The sequence below is a fragment of the Trachypithecus francoisi genome, unplaced genomic scaffold (genome assembly GCF_009764315.1).
Source record: "Trachypithecus francoisi isolate TF-2019V2 unplaced genomic scaffold, Tfra_2.0 Lachesis_group4, whole genome shotgun sequence".
Taxonomy (NCBI): Eukaryota; Metazoa; Chordata; class Mammalia; order Primates; family Cercopithecidae; genus Trachypithecus; species Trachypithecus francoisi.
In genome coordinates, this window is record NW_022681469.1 from 112,060,320 (window position 1) to 112,083,744 (window position 23,425).

At 46.9% G+C, this 23,425-nt stretch overlaps 1 long non-coding RNA gene across 1 annotated transcript in view; it reads right to left on the reverse strand.

Annotated features, from left to right (window-relative positions):
* The window catches only part of LOC117072744, a 46,399-nt gene extending 25,423 nt beyond the window's left edge, over positions 1 to 20,976 (reverse strand). Inside the window, exons 1-2 of the long non-coding RNA XR_004432935.1 lie at positions 20,909 to 20,976; positions 12,225 to 12,360 (exon numbers count right to left, since the gene is read on the reverse strand). This is a non-coding gene — a long non-coding RNA (uncharacterized LOC117072744). The remainder of the gene's footprint in view (positions 1 to 12,224; positions 12,361 to 20,908) is intronic.
* Positions 20,977 to 23,425: the final 2,449 nt, after the last annotated feature.

Sequence of the window (23,425 nt, forward strand, 5' to 3'; positions counted from 1 at the left end):
TTACCCAGCACTTTTTCTCCATATTCTTTAAGATGATTGTGAGTATGGTACGTAACAGGAATTACATCTGGTAAGTTGTATAGTTTTCTGTAGGAACTCTATATTCATAGCATATTTGTGGAAATGATATCTACAGAGGTTTCCCACACTGGCGTGTCATTATACCTTAATTGTACAATATGCATTTTCAGTAAAATATTTGAAATCTTTAAATGGCTTGGCATTTTCTTCTCCTATGGATCGCCTGCACATCAAAGGTTCTGGTACATATATAAGTGGTCCTGAACTGCCTCTTCAGTAATGTAGCCAGTGTTCATAGTAACATGTTTATAGTTGAAAAGATGCCAATGTTTTCATAAATTAATATTTTTGGCCCATCTTAAAATGAAGCCCACCAGGAAATACATTCTTAAAATTATGTTGCTTTTTTCTTCCTATCACAGAGATAACTACATCAAAAATAAATTGCTTTTCCCTTCATTGACTATAAAGTGTATGTTTCCTGCCAAATTGATGCACTAGCATGGGCTGTTGGCTTGTGATAGCACAAGCCTGGAGGTGCTGTGGAAATAAGGGCGGTGTTTGGGTCCAGAGAACTAAGGACGTGAATGGGGCCCTTCTGTGGGAAAGGTCATGGCAGACAGAACAAATCTTAAAGAGCAGTTGAATTGTAATCTTTTCCCCTATACTTTCACGGTCCTCTGTAGTATGCCCAGCAAATTATAGCCCACCACGGAGCCTTCATAAGCTAGGAGAGCAGCTCGGTGCTATGGGAGCACTTAGGTTCCATTAGAGCATCCTCTGCTCACTTCCAAAGCCAGTCATGGCCAGGTGCGGTGGCTCACGCCTGTAATCCCAGCACTTTGAGAGGCTGAGGCAGGTGGATCACGAGGTCAGGAGATTGAGACTATCCTGGCTAACATGGTGTAACCCCATCTCTACTAAAAATACAAAAAAAAAAAATTAGCTGGGCGTGGTGGCAGGTGCCTGTGGTCCCAGCTACTCAGGAGGCTGAGGCAGGAGAATGGCATGAACCCGAGAGGCGGAGCTTGCAGTGAGCCGAGATCCACCACTGCACTCCAGTCTGGGCAACAAAGTGAGACTCCGTCTCAGGAAAAAAAGCCAGTCATTGCTGTGACTGGAGACATTCTTTTTTTTTTTTTTTTTTTTATAAGACAGACTGAGCCTTGCTCTGGCATGATCTCAGCTCATTGCAAACTCTGCCTCCTGGGTTCAAGCGATTCTCCTGCCTCAGCCTCCCAAATAGCTGAGATTATAGACTCTTGCCACTGTGCCCAGCTAATTTTTGTATTTTTAGTAGAGATGGGGTTTCACCTCGTTGGCTGGGATGGTCTCAATCTCTTGACCTCGTGATCTGCCCACCTCGCCTTCCCAAAGTGCTTGGATTACAGGCGTGAGCGACCACGCCCAGTCAACTGGAGACATCTGAAGGAGGCAGTGCTTAGTGTGATCATGTCAAGTGGCATCCTGAGGGTCAGTCAAGGAGGGCGGTCTCGTTCCAGGCAGTGGTGATAGGGGATTTTTTTCTGTAACACACTCCTCCACTTAAATCCACCCAAGAGGAAGAAACAGGAGGATTAGGCCTTCTCCCTGGTACTCATTCTCAGCCAGGATTTGCAGTATTCAAGTAAAACTTCAGGAAAGTAGTCAGACACATGAGGAATTGGGACTAAGAGACAGTACACAATACCCTCTACATGAAAAGGCCTAAACTAACGTAATGAAATACAGGCATCCAGACAGATTTCAAAATGTTCTTAATACTTATCTTTATTTTTTGAGATGGAATCTCACTGTGTCACCCAGGCTGGAGTACAGTGGTGTGATCTCAGCTCACTACAGCCTCCACCTCCCAGGTTCCAGTGATTCTCCTGTCCCAGCCTCCTGAGTAGGATTACAGGCACATGCCGCCATGCCTGGCTAATGTTTGTATTTTCAGTAGAGATGGGGTTTCACCATATTGGCCAGGCTGGTCTTGAACTCCTGACCTCAAGTGATCCACCCATCTTGGCCTCCCAGTGTGTTGTAATTACAGGCTTGAGCCACTGCGCACAGCCTTAATACGTATCTTTGAAGAACAATATAAAGATGAATGGGATGTGTGTAAAAATATAGTTACCAAAAGAAAAGTGTATTGTTGAGCATGCGTAATCGACATGAAGGAAATAATAGATGAGACTGATAGAAGCGATACACCCAAAGAACAAGTTAGTAGGCTCTGTTTTAATGGCAGATATTTCTTCTAGGACACCAGAAGAAATAAATAAATGGAAAGTGAAAAATCAAAAGCTGAGACATAGCAGATAGTAGAAATAACCATATACTAGGACTCCCAAAAGAAAAAGAGACAACATGCAAGGAAAATATATAAATTAAAATTTTCTTGTAATTGAAAAAGAGATTGATGTGGTGCCAAATGGAAAAGTAAAGAAAATCTTTTTCCATCCTTTTTTTCATTCATAACCTAAATGATTTTATCAAATGTTCTACCTGCAAAACCAGCACTTCTAACTGCTGCCCCATCGTCATGATGAAATTCCTTATATATACATCCTTATGTGAATGAACTTCCCTGGCACATATAAACTGATGGTATACATTGCATAAGGCATAGATATTAATTTTTTTTGTTTTGTTTTTGAGGCAGAGTCTCACTCTGTCACCAGGCTGGAGTACAGTGGCCAGATCTCAGCTCACTGCAAGCTCTGCCCCCCGGGTTCAAGTGATTCCCCTGCTTCAGCCTCCCGGGTAGCTGGGATGACAGGCACACACCACCACACCCAGCTAATTTTTTGTATTTTAGTAGAGATGGGGTTTCACCATGTTGGCCAGGATGGTCTCAATCTGTCCTCGTGATCTGCCCGCCTCGGCCTCCAAAAGTGCTGGAATTACAGGCATGAGCCACCACGCCAGGCCGACATTAATTTTAAAAGGTATTGCCTGGTCACTTCCTTAGAGTGGGTGTCATTTTATAGCACAAAATCTTTTCAATTACCATTCACATCTTCACCAATATTTACTGTATGTACCTGTAATTTTTGCTGTTCTGAAGGATGTGAATGGGGTATTTTGTTGTTTCAACTTGCATTTTCTAACCACTAATTTCAGGTATAGATTATATCCTTTTTTTTTTTTTTTTGTATACTTCCCTCTTATTAATTACTTGCTGAATATCCTCATATATTCTATTTGTTGGTTTTACTTTAGATTAAGCTAATTTTTCTTTTTCCTTTTTTTTTTTCCTTCCTTTTCTGAGACAGAGCCTCACTCTGTCGCCCAGGCTGGAATGTAGTGGTGTGATCTCAGCTCACTGCAAGCTCCGCCTCCCGGGTTCACGCCATTCTTCTGCCTCAGCCTCCCGAGTAATTGGGACTACAGGCACCTGCCACCACGCCCAGCTAACTTTTTGTATTTTTAGTAGAGATGGGGTTTCACCGTGTTAGCCAGGATGGTCTTGATCTCCCCACCTCGTGGCCTAGGCCTCCCGAAGTGCCGGGATTACAGGCATGAGCCACCATGCCCGGCTGCCAATTTTTCTTTATAGACTGGAATTTCTTCATAACAAGATTTGTGAGCCTAGATGAACATCCTTAGCAGAGATAAGTAAAATGTGATACAAGCAGTAGAAGCTGTGAGCAGTTAGAAGTAAAATGCTAGACTGGCATGTAGCACATTTGATAAAAATCTCTTAGATACGAGTGGGAAAATTGATAGAAGATTTAATATAACTAAGCAAAATGTCAAAATTTCTCATATATACACACTCATCTATTATATAGGCTTAGAACACTACTTAACATCATCAATTTCATGTATTGCCTATGGGGGAGGGAATGAGGTGGGGTCTGGTATGAAGAGGAAAGAAAATCAAGTAAAATAGGAGAGGGGTTTGTCTGAATCTACTGTTGCTGTAACTGAGTAGCTAAGACTGGGTAATTTATAAAGGAAAGACATTGATTTAACTGTTCTGGAGACTGGCAAGTCTGAGGTCTAGGGGCTGCGTCTGTTAGCAGCCTTCATGCTGGCGGTGACTCTGCAGAGTCCTGAGGGGCAAAGGGCCTCACACTGTGAAGGGGCTCATGAGAGCCCACCTGGCTTTTTCTAGTGATCACTCACTCACTCTTGATAAACCATTAATCCATTAACCCATTAATGCATTAGCTTCTTCATAGGGCAGAGCCATGAGGGCTCATTGGGTCATGAGGACCCAATCTCTCTCAAAAATGCCACCTTTAGTTCTGTAGGGGACAACCATTCAAATCATAGCCAGGTCCTCGCAGAAGCCAACGTCGATCACGCCTGGAATCCCACCCAGCACTTTGGGAGGCCGAGCTCGGTGAATCACTTGAGGTCAGGAGTTCAAGACCAGCCTGGCCAACATGGTGAAATCTCGTCTCTACTAAAAATACAAAAATTAGCCAGGCATGGTGGTGCACGCCTATAGTCCCCGCTACTCGGCAGCGTGAAGCAGGAGAATCGCATCACTTGAACCCAGAGGAAGAGGTTACAGTGAGCTGAGATTGCGCCACTGCACTCCAGCCTGGGTGACAGAGTGAGACTCCATCTTTAAAAAAAAAAAGTAACCAGTGTTGATAATAAGTACTCTGTTCAGTTCTAGCCAGATTTTCATGGCTCAGGTGCCTAAGTAAAGTCTGTGCCTTTTTTAGCAGCTTTGCCCTGTGCCAGCCTTCATGGGAATGCTTGGACTGCTCAAACTGCTGGACACATCCTTGCTTTGTTGAACAAATACTCCCATCGATGAGTATCTGCATCGCATGACAGAACTCTGTAACAGATGCTAATTGCATGATAGTGTTCCCCCTCTTTTGTAGGATTCCCCCTTCTTCAAGTTTCAGCTGGGCACCTAATGAGATTTCTTTTATTTTTATGTTTTTTTTTTTTTTTTTTTTTGAGACGGAGTCTTGCTCTGTCGCCGGGGCTGGAGTGCAGTGGCCGGATCTCAGCTCACTGCAAGCTCCACCTCCCGGGTTCACGCCATTCTCCTGCCTCAGCCTCCCGAGTAGCTGGGACTACAGACGCCTGCCACCTCGCCCGGCTAGTTTTTTGTATTTTTTAGTAGAGACGGGGTTTCACAGTGTTCGCCAGGATGGTCTCGATCTCCTGACCTCGTGATCCGCCCGCCTCGGCCTCCCAAAGTGCTGGGATTACAGGCTTGAGCCACCGCGCCCGGCCTATTTTTATGTTTTTAGAGGCAGACTTACTCTACTTCCCAGGCTGGAGCACAGTGGTGTTCACTGAAGCCTCCAATTACTGGGCTCAGGTGATCCTCCCCACTCAGCCTTCCAGATAGCTGGGACTTCAGGTGTGTGACACCATGCCCAGTTTTTGTTTTGTTTTTGGTAGAGAAAGAGTCTTACTATGTTGTTCAGGCTCTAGCTGGAGAGTTCATTTCTCCACTTTCCTCTTCGCTAGCTGTGGCCAGGTGACTCGGTTTTGGCCCTCAGGACGTGAGTAGACAGCTGGACAAATGGACAGGTAAGATGGGAAAGCAAAGCCTTAGGATGTGACAGAGTTGTCTAGATGCCTGTCAGGACCAGAGCAGGGGGAAGATGACAGAGACAACTGTCCGGGCAGATATGATACCTGCCAGCCATTTGCACAAATGGGGCCCTCATGACACATTGTCACCAGTGGGGTTGGGTGGAATGGTTGCATCACTTGCCACAGGTGAGGTGGCCAAAAAGCCAGTGTGCCTTCTCCATCCTCTCTCCCTTTCTGCTAATGAGGAGACTGACCTTGGAAACCTTATGAAGGAGAACTGAGAAGCCACTGATAGAAAAACTGAAGTCCCTGGAAGCCGATTGAAAACTGAAGTTCTATTGTGTGAGCTGTTAACGTTTGCATTTGTTAAGAGGAAATACCACTCAAACAATGGAGAAGGCATCCAGCAAATGCCTCTAACTTCAACGAAAAAGTCCTCCTACCCCATCTGGAAGCTGCAAGTCCCTGGGTAAAGCAGGTAGGTAAAAAAGTCAACCTCTAGGGCATTCAAATTAGGTGCCACCTTCCCCAAAGAAAGCTAGAAAGGAGACAATTGGAAGGAAGATGAGGCAGGCCTGGGGCCCCAGGAATGCTCAGTGGGGCATGGTGATGTCCCTGGGGTCGGGGAGAGCAGCTGGAGTGACCCCCCCCAGTCTCTGGTCATCAGGGATTGTTCAGGCCAGCTGGATTGAGTGGCCCCCCTCAGTGGGCAGTTCATTGAGGTTAAATTGAAATGCAAACTTAATCACAATCCCTATAGGCTTTGGAAAGAAGAGCCTGGTGAGTCTATTCTAAAAGTCATCTCTCAGAATGAATTGCAGGAAAAGCGAAAAAGTTTGAAAAACAGGATTGTCCTTCGATGTACTGAAAAGATTAGAAAGCAAGAGGAATTGGAACATGATCTTCTTTAGCATAATTATAAAGTATTAATGGTTCAGTAAAATAGAATAAAACTCAGAATTAGAGTATGGTCACACACCACATAACATTTTGATCAGTGATGGACCAGATATACAACAGTGGTCTCATAAGATTATAATACGGCATTTTACTGTGCCTTTTCTGTGTTGAGATACACAAATGCAACTGTGTTACCGTTGCCTAGCGTATTCAGTACAGTCACATGCTGTTGAGGTTTGTAGCCTTTTTTAGCAGCTTTGCCCTGTGCCAGCCTTCATGGAAGGCCATCCCATACAGCCCAGACGGTAGGCTTTACCATGTAGGTTTGTGTAAGCACGCTGACGTTCACATTTCTCAGAATATATCCCTGTTAAGCAAAGTGTAACAGGACTCACAAGCTATGTCTAAGCAGGACTAAAACTGTAAATTAGACAAAAACCAATAAAACCAAGCTGCTGACAACTCCCGAGTGAAACCAAACCAAAAAAAAAGGCTCTACAATGACCCATTACAAACTCCCGACAACTGTCATTAGCCTTTCTTACATTGAATGTCCTTCCCTGGTAAAATCAAGATGAGCCAAAAGGATGGTGGAATGAATGAATGGGCACCCAGAGAACTCTCAGCTCTCGGGGTTTTCAGCTTCTCCTTCTACAAAGATTTGAGAAAGAGTGCTGAGCACACAAAAAGCAAAGACACTACTAACAATGACCTACCCCATGATAAAAATACTATTTCGGACGGGAGCAGTGGCTCACGCCTGTAATCCCAGCACTTTGGGAGGCTGAGGTGAGTGGATCATCTGAGGTCATGAGTTTGACACCAGCCTGGCCAACATGGTGAAACCCCATCTCTACTAAAAGGAAATATATAAAAATTAGCCAGATGTGGTGGCAGGTGCCTGCAGTTCCAGCTACTCGGGAGGCTGAGGCAGGAGAATCGTTTGAACCCAGGAGGCAGAGGTTGCAGTGAGCCGAGATCATGCCATTGCATTCCAGCCTGCGGCACAAGAGCAAGACTTCATCTCAAAAAAAAAAAAAAAGGCCGGGCGCGGTGGCTCAAGCCTGTAATCCCAGCACTTTGGGAGGCCGAGACGGGCGGATCACGAGGTCAGGAGATCGAGACCATCCTGGCTAACACGGTGAAACCCCGTCTCTACTAAAAAAATACAAAAAATTAGCCGGGCGAGATGGCGGGCGCCTGTAGTCCCAGCTACTCGGGAGGCTGAGGCGAGAGAATGGCGTAAACCCGGGAGGCGGAGCTTGCAGTGAGCTGAGATCCGGCCACTGCACTCCAGCCTGGGCGACAGAGCGAGACTCCGTCTCAAAAAAAAAAAAAAGTACTTTAAACCAGGGACAAAGAGATGGATTTCTTAAATGGTATAAGAACAACTAGCAATTCATTGCAAAAGTAAAGATGACATCCATACGTGAATCCAGACCTTGTCAAGAAAAAAAGGCAATGAATAATTTGATCAATTAAAAATGACATTTGAGATGAAGAGAAAGAATACTTAATATGCAACTAATTTCCAAAAGAACATTTTCTGCTCTGGATTCTTACAAATAAGAAATGATATCACAGTTGTCCCTTAGTATCCTTGGGGGGGACTGTTTCCAGCACCCCCTGTGGATACCAAACTCTGTGCATACAAATGTTTCGAAGTTGACTTTTTGAACCTGTATACAAAGTTGGCCCTCTGTATCCTCAGGTTTGCATTCTGTGAATACTATAGTTTTGAGCTGTATATGGTTGCAGATGTGGAACCTGCAGATAAGGAGGGCCACCTATTGGGAAAAAAGAAAAAAACAAAAACTACTTACAAGTGGACCCGCTCAGTCCAGACCTGTATTGTTCAAGGGTACCTGTATTTCCTTATTACATAGAAATTTACAGAGCAGAAAGCAGCGCTGAATCATTTTTTCAAAATCATTCTTGCCCCCAAATCACTGTGGCTACCACTTCTGAATTACACAACTTCTTTTTAAAAATGTATCCTGTCATCACAGCAATTTAGGAGGCCAAGACGAGAGGATCACTTAAGCCCAGGAAATCAAGACCAGCCTGGGCAACACAGAGACTACAAACAAAAACTATCCCTCTTCAAAGTCAGGATGCCTTATAGCTCCAAGTCACAGAAAAATCTCAACTCCAACAGGCTTACGCAATCAGAAAAATTAATTACCTCAAATGCCTAATCCAGAGCCACCTCAGTGTGGGTTAAATCAGTGTTTCATACCATCAGTGGCCAAGCTCTTCTATCTCTGCTCACCAGCCTCCAACTACAGCCCTGGGCCACAAGACGCAACCAATGGATGTATTCAGAAGGGCGATGTGATTCAGCTCATGTCTTTTATCAATGATAAATCCTTTCCCACAAATCATACAGATCACTTCCCTACACATCCTAGAGGTCGTATGCCCAACCCAAACAATCTCTGTTGTGGAGGGGAAACAAGCCCCATCAAGGCTTTCATGCAACGAAGCAGCAGAGAGCAGTCTGCCCCCCTGCTGCAAGGAAATCCAGGTAGAGGAGGGAGAACGAATGAGAGCACGACAGCTGCCACCCTGTTGGCAAATGGTTCCTGGGCTCCTACCGCTTGGGCTATGCCATGTACCTCTGGAGGCACCACTTAGAAATGTGTCAGTAGAAGGCCGGGCGCGGTGGCTCAAGCCTGTAATCCCAGCACTTTGGGAGGCCGAGACGGGCGGATCACAAGGTCAGGAGATCAAGACCATCCTGGCTAACATTGTGAAACTCCGTCTCTACTAAAAAATACAAAAAAAACTAGCTGGGCGAGGTGGCGGGCGCCTGTAGTCCCAACTACTTGGGAGGCTGAGGCGAGAGAATGGCGTGAACCCGGGAGGCAGCGGAGCTTGCAGTGAGCTGAGATCTGGCCACTGCACTCCAGCCCAGGCAACACAGCGAGACTCCGTCTCAAAAAAAAAAAAAAAAAAGAAAGAAATGTGTCAGTAGAAAGAGAAGCGCGTTTTCTTTATACAATACTATTTTCACTGTCAGTGTAATGAGCACTACTGTTTGCACCTAGTTCTTAACACAAGCTTGAGTTGTTAATGGTATACCCTGCCTTTGCATTATTTCTTTTTTTGTGATAGAGTCTTGCTCTGTTGCCTAGACTGGAGTGCAGTGGCACGACCACAGCTCACTGCAAACCCAAACTCCTAGGCTCAAAGATCTTCCTGCCTCAGCCTCCCAAGTACCTGGGACCACAGGTGGACACCACCATGTCTGGCTAATTTTTCAATTTTTTATGGAGACGGTGGTCTCGCTGTGTTGCCCAGGCTGGTCTTGAACTCTTGAGCTCAAATAATCCTTCTGCCTCAATTTCCCAAAGTGCTAGGATTACAGGCATGAGCCACCATGACCAGCCTTTGGTTACGTGCTGTTTTTATTGAAGTGACTAAAACCCAAAACAGTTGAACACTTTAAAAGGTACTCTTTGGCTTCTTTATTGACAAGAAGATCAATAACCACGGGCAGAGCTATTTATATATGCCAAGGAACAGTAACAGAATTGCTAAGTGGTGTAGTTCTTCTCCAAAACTTTTTATCATAAAATTTGTCAAACACAACTCTTTTAAGAAAAACAGCCATGTGCCTGCCACATCAACACTCGCTTTATCTATGCATGCATCTTTTTCCTGAACTACTTCAAGGCTGCAGACATCAAGCCAGTTCATCTTTCTATATTCAGCACGTTTGCCCTTGAAAAACAGTGCCTCCACCTTTTCTCTCTTTTTAAAAATGATGTCAGCGGCCAGGTGTGGTGGCTCACACCTGTAATCCCAACACTTTGGGAGGCCAAGGTGGGCGGATCACGAGGTCAGGAGATTGAGACCATCCTGGCTAACATGGTGAAACCCCATCTCTACTAAAATACAAAAAATTAGCCGGGTGCAGTGGTGGGTGCCCGTAGTCACAGCTACTCAGGAGGCGGAGGCAGGAGAATGGCATGAACCCGGGAGGTGGAGCTTGCAGTGAGCTGAGATCGTGCCACTGCACTCCAGCCTGGGCGACAGAGCCAGACTCCATCTCAAAAAAAAAAAAAAAAATTTCAGCTTTTTGAAGAGACCTAGTCAGGTGTCTTCTAAATGTCCCATATTCTGATTTGTTTTTTTGACTGAAGTTGTTCCTCTATCTCCTGTATTTCCTGAAAACTAAAAGTTAGGTTGAAACACCTGATTCAATTCAGGTGAAATATTCTGGCCAAAATACTACCAGAAAATGCAACTACTTTGTATTGTATTTCATCAAGAGGCACATAATGTCACTAACATTAATAATGTGTTGCTTGGCCGGGCGCGGTGGCTCAAGCCTGTAATCCCAGCACTTTGGGAGGCCGAGATGGGTGGATCATGAGGTCAGGAGATCGAGACCATCCTGGCTAACACAGTGAAACCCCATCTCTACTAAAAAAATACAAAAAACTAGCCGGGCGAGGTGGCGGGCGCCTGTAGTCCCAGCTACTCGGGAGGCTGAGGCAGGAGAATGGCGTAAACCCGGGAGGCGGAGCTTGCAGTGAGCTGAGATCCGGCCACTGCACTCCAGCCTGGGCAACAGAGCGAGACTTCGTCTCAAAAAAAAAAAAAAATGTTTTGCTCAACTGGTCAAAGTGGGACAATCGTTGCATTGTAAAGGCACCTTTCTTTCCACATTCAGTGAGGCATCTGCAGGTGATACTCTGGCACTACACAAGCATCCTGTTTCCCTCACATCTAATGACCGTAGCATCCATTGATCAGTGCCTAAATGCACTAAGCATTGCAAATTAATGGCTTTTCAAAATCTGTCATTCCATCTGCATTTATTAGCTGACATTATTCTATAACAAGTAGCTTTCCATGACTGGAGATAAACAATTGATCCTACTAAAAGGACAGAGTGAAAATCTAATTCCTTCCCTCTAATTAAAAAGTAAGGAGTTTGTGTGCGATCCACCACCAATCATGGAAATGCCTTTAGTCTCTCTCTTTTTTGCATCACTATGGACTTCAAGGTTTTTTTTTTTTTTTTTTTTTTTTTTTGAGGTGGAGTTTTGCTCTTGTCACCGAGGCTGGAGTGCAATGGCACAATCTCGGTTCACTGCAACCTCTGCCTCCCAGGTTCAAGCGATCCTCCTGCCTCAGCCTCCCGAGTAGCTGGAATTACAGGAATGCGCCACTGTGCCCAGCTAATTTTGTATTTTTAGTAGAAATGGGGTTTCTCCATGTTAGTCAGGCTGGTCTCGAACTCCTGACCTCAGGTGATCCACCCGTCTCAGCCTCCTAAAGTGCTGGGATTACAGGCGTGAGTCACCCCGCCCGGCCTTTTTTTTGGGTTTTTTTTTTTTGAGATGGAGTCTCCCTCTGTCGCCCAGGCTGGAGTACAGTGGCGCGATCTCGGCTCACTGCAAGCTCTGCCTCCTGAGTTCACGCCATTCTCCTGCCTCAGCCTCCCGAGTAGGTGGGACTGGCCCACCACCACGCCCGGCTGATTTTGTATTTTTAGTAAAGACGGGGTTTCACTGTGTTAGCCAGGATGGTCTCGATCTCCTGACCTCGTGATCCGCCCACCTCGGCCTCCCAAAGTGCTGGGATTACAGGCATTAGCCACTGCGCCCGGCCAGAATTTTCTTTATTCAGAATGTTATTGTCAGTTACTGTCATTGTTTTTATTCACCAAAGCGCTTCGCGTTTGGCCAGGGGAGCCCCTTCTAGCTATAGCTTCTGTTCCCGTTCTCACATTACTGTGAATCTTTGAGTGCTTCCCTGGTTTCTGACCCAGGACGTTCCAGGCTTACCTTGAGCACTTCAGGACCCAGACCTAGACCAGCTGTTGCTCCAAGGAGTCCTAGTTCCTTGCATGGCCATGTTGAGGGCTGAATTTGCTCATCATTACAGGGGAACCATTGGTTCTGCTCCCTCCCGTGAACAGACCTAGGAAATAAATGTATTTTAAAAATCATGAGTGATATTTTCAATATATATTCATCATTATGGGGAGTTTTATATAACTACTTCGAGTTGTTATAGTCATGTCTTAAAGTGGACATTTTGGTCCCCCTCAGTAACTTTCACAATTTATTTTTGCTTTATCCTAGAACTATTTGAATCTATTCCCACAAAATAGGTTGGAAATAACACCAATATTACTAACGTGGAAATTAATGAGTGACACCTGTCATTTTTTTTTTAGTTCTTTTTGTCCCAAAACAGAAAAAAATCCCACTAAGGAAGTGCTCATAATACTGCATTTAAAAGTCTATTGAAAGAATGAGCTCTTCTACTTAGTGAAGTTACCCATTTGATATAAACTTCACTTGATTTCTTCTTTGCTTTCAATTTCAAAATGTGCTGAGTATGTAAATTACTCATATTTATCCAAAAGTCAAAACTTCACAAAAAGGTATACTTGAAGAAGCCTTGTCTCTATCCTCAGCCCCGCCACCCTGTTCACTCCTGTTTCCATATGTATTCATTTTTTAGTTTGTAACTTACTCTTCAGGTTTGTAGTTTGTAGTTTATACTTATTTGCAAAATATATGTATTATATAAAATATATTGGCCAGGCACAGTAGCTCATGCCTGTAATCTCAGCACTTTGGGAGACTGAGGCAGGAAGACCGCTTGAGCCCAGGAGTTCACGTCCAGCCTGGGCAACATAGTGAGCCCCATCTCTACAAAAAATTTAAAATTTTTAAAAATAAACATATATAATAGAGAAATATATACACAAAATATCTATGTAAATTTTACATATTATTTCTTCCCCTCAATTCTCACACAAAAGACAGCAAGCCACATAATTTTCTGTACTCTGCATTTCTCAATAACATATTGTGTACTTCAAATTTGTCATACATGTCACATATCAAGTATACTGTACTATTAAGATACAAAGAGGCCAGACACAGTGGCTCATGCCTGTAATCCCAGCACACTGGGAGGCCAAGGCGGGCAGATCACTTGAGGTTAGGAGTTTGAAACCAGCCTGCCCAGGCCGGGTGCGGTGGCTCAAGCCTGTAATCCCAGCACTTGGGGAGGCCGAGACGGGCGGATCACGAGGTCAGGAGATCGAGACCATCCCAGCTAACACGGTGAAACCCCGTCTCTACTAAAAAGATACAAAAAACTAGCCGGGTGAGGTGACGGGCGCCTGTAGTCCCAGCTACTCCGGAGGCTGGGGCAGGAGAATGGCGTAAACCCAGGAGGCGGAGCTTGTAGTGAGCTGAGATCTGGCCACTGCACTCCAGCCCGGGCAACAGAGCCAGACACCGTCTCAAAAAAAAAAAAAAGAAACCAGCCTGCCCAACATGGAGAACCCTGTCTCTATTAAAAATACAAAAATTAGCTGGGCATCGTACCAGGCACCTGTAATCCCAGCCACTCCTAAGGCTGAAGCAGGAAGAATCACTAGACACCGGGAGGCAGAGATGGCAGTGAAGCGAGATTGTGCCATTGCACTCCAGCTTGGGCAAAAGAGCTAGACTCTGACTCAAAAACAAATGAACAAACAAAAAGATACAAGGAAACACTGGAGGCATTTCCTGTGGTAGATCTGTTATAACAGTTCTTAAGCTATGGAGAGAGATTTCCTGCTGACCACTCTGTGGAGTTTCACTATGTAAATCAAACACAGGCCATGTATTTATCTTGTATGTTTCTCACTAACACATGTACCCATCTTACCTCAAGTACTCAAATGTCTAATACTGTCAGCCGGCGGCAACAACTTGTTTTTCAAAAGCCTTCATATTCCAACAATGAACGTCATTAGCATTAGATGTATCATATATTACATTTTCTAAATGTGGTACCTGAAATGTGACTTCTAGTATTACAGTATTTGTAGAGAAAAAAAAAAAAAGTATCTCAGCCGGGCGCGGTGGCTCATGCCTGTAATCCCAGCACTTTGGGAGGCCGAGGCAGGTAGATCACTAGGTCAGGAGATTGAGACCATCCTGGCTAACATGGTGAAACCCTGTCTCTACTAAAAACACAAAAAAATTAGCCAGGCGTGGTGACGGGCACCTGTAGTCCCAGCTACTCGGGAGGCTGAGGCAGGAGAATGGCATGAACCCAAGAGGCAGAGCTTACAGTGAGCCGAGATCACGCCACTGCACTCCAGCTCAGGTGACAGAGCAAGACTCCGTCTAAAAAAAAAAAAAGCCAGGTGTGGTGATACGCGCCTGTAGTCTTAGCTACTCAGGAGGTTGAGGTGGGAGGATCACTTGAGCCCAGGAGGTCGAGGCTGCAGTGAGCTATGATCGTGCCACTGCCCTCTAGCCTGGGTGACAGGTTAAGACGTCTTCAAAACAAAGACCAAAAAAACCAAAGGCAGTGGGAACGTTCTGTGTTATCAATGGGGAAGTGGTCACATGAGTGTAACCATTAGTCAAAACTCATCAGATACTGCCCTTAACCCACGTTATTTTACTGTGTGTAAATCATACCTCAGGGCCAGCTGCAGTGGCTCACACCTGTGATCCCAGCACTTTGGGAGGCTGAGGCGGGTGGATCACTTGGGGTCAGGAGTTTGAGACCATCCTGGCCAACATGGTGAAACCCCATCTCTACTAAAAATACAATAACCAGCCAGACGTGCTGGCACATACCTATAATCCCAGCTAGTTGGGAGACTGAGGCAGTAGAATTGCTAAAACCCGGGAGGCAGAGGTTGCAATGAGCTGAGATTGCACCACTGCACTCCAGTGTGGGCAAAGAAGCGAGACCCCATCTCAAAAAAAAATATATATATATATGCCTCAATAAAAAAGGACAAGGACAGGCACAGTGGCTCATGCCTGTAATCCTAGCACTTTGGGAGGTTGAGGCAGGAGGATCACTTGAGCCCAAGAGTTTGAAACCAGCCTGGACAAGATGGTGAGACCCTGACTCTACAGAATTTTTTTTTTTTTTTTTTTTTTTTTTGAGACAGAGTCTCGCTCTGTCGCCCGGGCTGGAGTGCAGTGGCCGGATCTCAGCTCACTGCAAGCTCCGCCTCCCGGGTTTACGCCATTCTCCTGCCTCAGCCTCCCGAGTAGCTGGGACTACAGGCACCCGCCACCTCGCCCGGCTAGATTTTTGTATTTTTTAGTAGAGACGGGGTTTCACCATGTTAGCCAGGATGGTCTCGATCTCCTGACCTCGTGATCCACCTGTCTCGGCCTCCCAAAGTGCTGGGATTACAGGCTTGAGCCTCCGCGCCCGGCCCAGAATTTTTTTAAAAAAATTATCTGGGTGTGGTGGTACACACTTGTAGTCCCAGCTACTCTGTGGCTGATGCAGGAGGATCTCTGAAGCCCAGGAATTGCAGACTGTGGTGAGCTATGATCGTGCCACTGCACTCCAGCTTGGGCAACAGAGCGAGAGACCCTGTCTCATAAAAAAGAAAGAAAGAGAAATAAAAATAAAAAAGGACACAGAAAAAGAAAAAGGGGGCCAGGCACGGTGGCTCACGCCTGTAATCCTAGCACTTTGGATGGCCGAGGGGGGTAGGTCCTGAGGTCAGGAGTTCAAGACCATCCTGGCCAACATAGTGCACCTGTCTCTACTAAAAATACAAAAACTAGCCAGGCGTGGTGGTGGGCACCTGTAGTCCCAGCTACTCAGGAGGCCGAGGCAGGAGAATGGCGTGAACCCAGGAGGTGGAGCTTGCAGTGAGCCGAGATCACGCCACTGCACTCTAGCCTGGGCAACAGAGCGAAACTCCGTCTCAAAAAAAAAAAAAAAACTATCTCTATCTCCTAAATTGATAGATGTCCCCTCAGTATTAATTCTCTGCTTACATTTGAATTTTTCCTGAAAGCTTTCATGCATAGCAAACATAGTTTTACACCAAATGAATCACCTGACGTGTAAATGTGCTGGAACTTTGTAAATGCTTTTATATTTCTGTTATGTTGGTTTTTCCCTGTGATTTATGTGAAACATACCATATTTGATTTCTTAGTAGATACTAATACACAAGCCGTTCTCCGAGGTCTCTTCCCATGTGAGTTTTCTGTTTTTTTTTTTTTTTTTTTTTTTTTTTTGAGACAGAGTTTTTGTTCTTGTCACCCAGGCTGGAATGCAATGGCATGATCTTGGCTCACCACAACCTCCGCCTCCCGGGTTCAAGTGATTCTCCTGCCTCAGACTCCCAAGTAGCTAGGATTACACGCACCCACCACCATGCCTGGCTAATTTTTGTATTTTTAGTACAGATGGGATTTCCCATGTTGGCCAGGCTAGTCTTGAACTCCTGACCTCAGGTGATCCATCTGCCTCAGCCTCCCAAAGTGCTGGGATTACAGGCGTGAGCCACCGTGCCTGGCCAGTATTTTCTAAAATAACACAAAATGTTCCCATATCCATTTCATTTGTGGAGAGGCCTCCAGCCCCTGTATCTTGTGTTTTCTGATGCCAACTAATGATTTAATTTACACAGAAGGAGACCCCTACATTATTTACACTCATAAGGTTTCTACCATGAATTTTGGTTTGAAAAACAAATGGACTTTACACATGAGGATTTCCCACATTTGTTACAATTCAGAGTATCACTCTTGTGTGGGGGATGACTTCACACAGAAGGATTTCCCCCATGTATTGCATTCATATGGCTTCTCCCCTGTGTGAGTTCTCTGATGACTGATGAGGTTTGACTTCATATAAAACATTTTCCCACATTCATTACACTCAAAAGGGTTCTTCCTGGTATGAGGTCTCTGATGCACAGGGAGGTGTGATTTCATACAGAAATATGTATCACGGCCAGGCGTGGTCGTACAAGCCTGTAATCCCAGCACTTTGGGAGGCTGAGGCGGGCGGATCACGAGGTCAGGAGATCAAGACCATCCTGGCTAACATGGTGAAACCCCGTCTCTACTAAAAAAAGACCAAAAACTAGCCAGGCGAGGTGGCGGGCACCTGTAGTCCCAGCTACTCGGGAGGCTGAGGCAGGAGAATGGCGTAAACCCGGGAGGTGGAGCTTGCAGTGAGCTGAGATGTGGCCACTGCACTCCAGCCTGGGCAACAGAGTGAGACTCCATCTCAAAAAAAAAAAAAAAAAAGAAATATGTATCATACTTGCTACACTGATAGGGCTTCTCTTCCATGTGAGTTCTCTGCTGAATGGTTAAGGGTGACTTATAGTAGAAGAATTTCCCATGTTTATTACATTCATGGGGTTTCTCCCCTGGGTGTGTCCTCTGATGTTCAATGAAGTGTGACTTCTGGAAGGTTTTTCCACATTCCTTATATTCATGGAGTTTCTTGCCTGGTGTATGTTTGATGATGTTTAGTAAAGTGTGACTTCTGGTAGGCGTTCCCACATTCTTTACATTCACAGGGTTTCTCCCATGTATTTATTCTCTGATGCTGACTGAGGGCTGACTTCATATAGAAAGATTTTCCGGCCGGGCGCGGTGGCTCAAGCCTGTAATCCCAGCACTTTGGGAGGCCGAGACGGGCGGATCAAGAGGTCAGGAGATCGAGACCATCCTGGCTAACACGGTGAAATCCCGTCTCTAAAAAAATACAAAAAACTAGCCGGGCGAGGTGGCGGGCGCCTGTAGTCCCAGCTACTTGGGAGGCTGAGGCAGGAGAATGGCGTGAACCTGGGAGGCGGAGCTTGCAGTGAGCTGAGATCCGGCCACTGCACTCCAGACTGGGCGACAGAGCAAGACTCTGTCTCAAAAAAAAAAAAAAAAAAAAAAAAAAAAAAGAAAGATTTTCCACATTCATTGCATTTTTAAGGCTTCTCCCCATATGAGTTCAATGATGTCCCGTCAGGGTAGATTTATGGTGAAAAGTTTTCTGACATTCAGTACATTCATAGGGTTTCTCTTCTCAGTGTGTTCTCTTATGATCAGTGAGGTTTGACTTCCCAGAAAAGGCCTTCCCACATTAATTACATACATGAGGTCTCCTTCCTGTGTGAATTCTCTGATGAATATTAAGATGTGAATTCAGGCCAAGTGCAGTAGCTCATGCCTGTAATACCAGCACTTTGGGAGGCTGAGGCAGGCTGATCACTTGAGGTCAGGAGTTTGAGACCAGCCCGGCCAACATGGTGAAACCCTGTCTCTACTAAAAATACAAAAATTAGCTGGGTGTGGTGGTAGGCACCTGTAATCCCAGCTAGTTGGGAGGCTAAGGCATGACAATCGCTTGAACTCAGGAGGTAGAGGTTGCAGCTAGCCAAGATCATGCCACTGCACTCCAGCCTGGGTGACAGAGTGAGACTCCATCTCAAAAAATTAAAAAAAAAAAAAGATGTGACTTCAGATAGAAGGATTTTTCACATTCATTACATTTGTAAGGTTTCTCTCCAGTGTGAGTTCTCTGGTGTATAACTAGGGTTTTAAGGACTTCCTACATTCATTACATTTATGTAGCCTCTCCCCTGTGTGAGTTATCTTATGTTTAGTGAGGGCATCCTTGTTGTAGAAGGACTTCTCACGTTCATTGCATCCATAGGGTTTCTCCCCAGTGTGAGTTCTCTGATGCACAATGAGGACTGAATTCATAGAGATTTTTCCACATTCACTACATTCATATGGCTTCTCCCTGGTGTGAATTTTCTGATGTTTACTGAGACTTGACTTCACACAAAAGGGTTTCACACATTCATTACACTCATAGGGTTTCTTACCTGTGTGTGTTTCCTCATGTATAATTACCGCTGATTTATAGGAGAAGCATTTCTCACACTCAGTACATTCATAGGGTTTCTCTTCTGTGTGCTTTCCCTGATGTACATTTAGGGTTGACTTATAGTAAGATTGATTTTCCACATTCATTAAAAAAAAGTTTTTTTCTGAGACGGAGTCTCGCTCTGTCGCCCAAGCTAGAGTGCAGTGGCGTGATCCTGGCTCACTGCAAGCTCCACCTCCTGGGTTCACACCATTCTCCTGCCTCAGCCTCCTGAGTACCTGGGACTACAGATGCCCACCACCACGTCTGGCTGATTTTTTCTATTTTTAGTACAGAGAGGGTTTCACCGTGTTAGCCAGGATGGTCTCGATCTCCTGACCTCGTGATTCGCCTGCCTCGGCCTCCCAAAGTGCTGGGATTACAGGCGTGAGCCACCACGCCCGGCCCTAAACTTGATATGGAAATACAAAGGGCTTCTACAGACAAAACCTGGGGTTTTTATGGGCACAGGATGAGGGGGTGGGGTGGGCCATGGGTGGTTTGGGAAAAGGCAACATTTGAGCAGGAAAACAGGGATGTAAATTCTCACTTTGGACCATGGTGTCAGGCTTTTCAGCTTGAGGGTGGGGCCCTCGCCAGGGACATGCCCTCTTCTGCCCAGAATTTCCCTGCCTCCTGTCCCTACCACTACAGAGGGCATGAAATACTCAGGAAAGACTGGCAGAGTAAAAAGATGAGGGAGTCAAGGATGGACATCTGGACATAAGCCATGGGAATGAGCAGAAGGAAGACACAATGAGGGGCACCAAGAAATCTGAGCAGCAGGAATAAAGCCACAAGAAGCATGTCACAAGACACCAGGGAGAGGGGCCTTTCTAGAAGGTGAAAGCAGTTCAATGCCAATGCAGCAGAATATTCTAGGAAGGCCAGGTTGGAAAAACATGCACTGCAGTTAGGCTTTATCAGGACGTGCCGGGCAGGTGGCGGGGAAGTGGCAAGATTACACAAAGCAGACTAACATGCGAATGAATGAACAGATGCCTGTACCCCAATGCTCGCAGCAGCATTATTTACAACAATGAAAACGTGGAAACAGCCTAAATGTCCATCTGCAAATGAAGAGGTAAAGAAAATGTGGTCGATCTATACAATGAATAAAACCTAAGTTCTACCCTCCACTTCCAACAAAGAACAGTTACAGGCAACAGGGAGGTTGACTGCAAGGTTCTTTGCTCTATGAAAATGTTCAGACATTTTTTTCAGACTCCAGGAAATCTTTCCGTCCCAAGAGTAACTAGTTCATTTCTTCTGGCGGCCAGTGAAAATGAAGTGCAGATTAGGAAGATAAAAGACAAATCAGGGCCCGGTGCAGTGGCTCATGCATATAATCCCAGCACTTTGGGAAGCCCAGGCAAGAGGGCTGCTTGAGGTCAGGGGCTCCAGACCAGACTGGCCAACATGGTGAAATCGTCTCTATTAAAAATCCAAAAATTAGCCGGGTGCGGTGGTGAGCACCTGTAGTCCCAGCTACTCGGGAGACCGAGGCATGAGATTTGGTTGAACCCCAGAGGTGAAGGTTGCAGTGAGCCAAGATCACGCTACTGCATTCACGCCTGGGCAACAGAGCAAGACTGTCTCAAAAGAAGACCAATCTGCCACTCCCCTTTGACGACTGTACGATCACGTGACCACAGGGATCCGCAGCTGCCTCTGCCTGCTGCTCAGCTGCCTCTCACTCCCCCTTTACCCTGAAGTAGCTTTCTAAATGTCCATCTGAATCAACGAATTTTATGAAAGCCAGCAAATCCCCTGAAAAACGAGAAAGAATCGAAAAAAAGAAACTCACCTGGGGTTTGTTCATTTTCTGATGCTCCTCTAAGAGCATGGAAACCTGTTCTTCAAATAGCATACCTGGAAGAAGGGGGAAGAAAGAGAATGAGGGATTTGGCAGCTCTGCACCCACCTAACTCTCCTAAAAGCACCCCCGTCCGCTGGGTAACCTTGACCCTGCAGAAGGAAAGGAGGGAACCACATCCCCGCATCCCTTTTTGACTCGAATATGACTTAGTGGAGCTTAAACCTGCAATGTTTCCCATTGCTTCAACAATTTTTGTCTCACTTCACAAACACAAATATTTAAAACAGAATTGAGTAGGCCAGGCAAAGTGGCTCATGCCCATAACCCCAGCACCCTCGGAGGCCAAGGCGGGAGGATCACTTGAGGCCTGGAGTTTGACACCAGCCTGGGCACTGTTTGCTCAGTCTGGCCCCTGCTATCACCCTCTGCCCAGTTCCCTTCCTCTGCTGGGTCTTTCAGGGCTTCCCCTAAGCCCGGGCCCCTCCGCACCACACGCTCCCCTTATGCGTCTCTCGGCCCCTTCTCTGAAGCCCTGATGGGCCTCCCTTCGCAGGAGGGGTTGTCTTCCCGCTGAGATTCCTGTTCCTGAGCCCCCTCCTTGTCAACGCAGTGGAGCCGCTCTGTCCAGCAGAGCCTAGGGGACAACTCAATTTAGCAAGAACCTTGTTCGAGGCCCAAGTCCGCCTGTGAGCGCGCACGGTTCCCAGAAGCTGTGGGATGCAGCGCCCCGAGGCCCCAGGCGGGAGCCAGGCGGCCCAAGAGCTGCCCAGACTCAGCCGGCCCTGGCACGGGCCTCACGCGAGGCAGCGCGGAGGAGGGCCCAGGGCGGCGCGCGACACCCGTGACCCTGCCCCCTCCGTACCTGCTGGGCCGACAGCTCACCGCCGCCGCAGCCAGTTGAGGAAACCCGAATGCGGCCCCGGCGGCGCCCTGTTGCGGGCGGACCACCCCGCCCCCGCCCCCGCCCCACCTAGTCGCAGAGCCCAAGCCCAAGCGGGGAAGGCAGTCCCAGGGGCCCGGGGCTGCGACTGTCCGGACGCGCCCCGCGCCCGCTCTACAGCCCCCAGGCTCACCCGCAGCCCCAGCATGACCCTCAAGCGGAAGTGCACGGGAAGCCCCGCGAGGGCACAAGCGCCTGCGCAAAGCCCACCAGGCTCTGCCGCGACGCAGGCCCGGCCAGGAAGCTCCGCCCATATGGGGGCGGGGACTGTGCTGGCCCCATCCCTTCACCCTCCACCTTCACACCCTCTCCCCATCCCCTTCACGCCCCACCTCTACATCGCCACCCCCTCCCCCACCACCCCTCCCCCATCACCCCCACCTTCACATCCCCTCCCCGCCCCTTCACCTCCCACCTCCACATCCCCTCCCATACAGGCAGTGGCTCACACCTGTAATCCCAGCACTTTGGGAGGCCGAGGCTGGCGGATCACCTGAGGTCAGGAGTTCGAGATCAGCTTGGCCAACATGGTGAAGCCTCCTCTCTACTAAAAATACAAAAATTAGCCTGAGTGTGGTGGTGCATGCCTGTAATCCCGGCTACTGGGGAGGCTGAAGCAGGAGAATCCCTTGAATCCAGGAAGCAGAGGTTGCAGTGAGCTGAGATCACGCCATTGCATTCCAGCCTGGGCGACAGAGCAGGACTTCATCTTTTTTTTTTTTTTTTTTTTTTTTTGAGACGGAGTCTCGCTCTGTCACCCAGACTGGAGTGCAGTGGCCGGATCTCAGCTCACTGCAAGCTCCGCCTCCCGGGTTCACGCCATTCTCCTGCCTCAGCCTCCCAAGTAGCTGGGACTACAGGCGCCTGCCAACGCGCCCGGCTAGTTTTTTGTATTTTTTAGTAGAGACGAGGTTTCACCATGTTAGCCAGGATGGTCTCGATCTCCTGACCTCGTGATCCGCCCGCCTCGGCCTCCCAAAGTGCTGGGATTACAGGCTTGAGCCACCGCGCCCGGCCAGGACTTCATCTTAAAAAAAAAGGTTGGAGCGGGTTGAGGCTCTGCAGCTCAGCAAGAAATTGTCATTAGCTGGGGACCGCCCCAAACCTGATGTCTCTAGGTCTACACGTCACCTTTCTCCAGTCAATGACCCATTCATCAAACATGTTTATTATGCAGATAATTTTTTTTTTTTTTTTTTTTTTTTTTTTTTTTTTTTTTTTTTTTTTTTTGAGACGGAGTCTCGCTCTGTCGCCCAGGCTGGAGTGCAGTGGCCGGATCTCAGCTCACTGCAAGCTCCGCTCCCGGGTTTACGCCATTCTCTCGCCTCAGCCTCCCGAGTAGCTGGGACTACAGGCGCCCGCCACCTCGCCCGGCTAGTTTTTTGTAGTTTTAGTAGAGACGGGGTTTCACTGTGTTAGCCAGGATGGTCTCGATCTCTGACCTCGTGATCCGCCCGTCTCGGCCTCCAAAGTGCTGGATTACAGGCTTGAGCCACCGCGCCCGGCCAATTTTTTTTTTTTTTTTTTTTTTTTTTTAACTAGGCACTGTGCTGGTCCATGGGGAG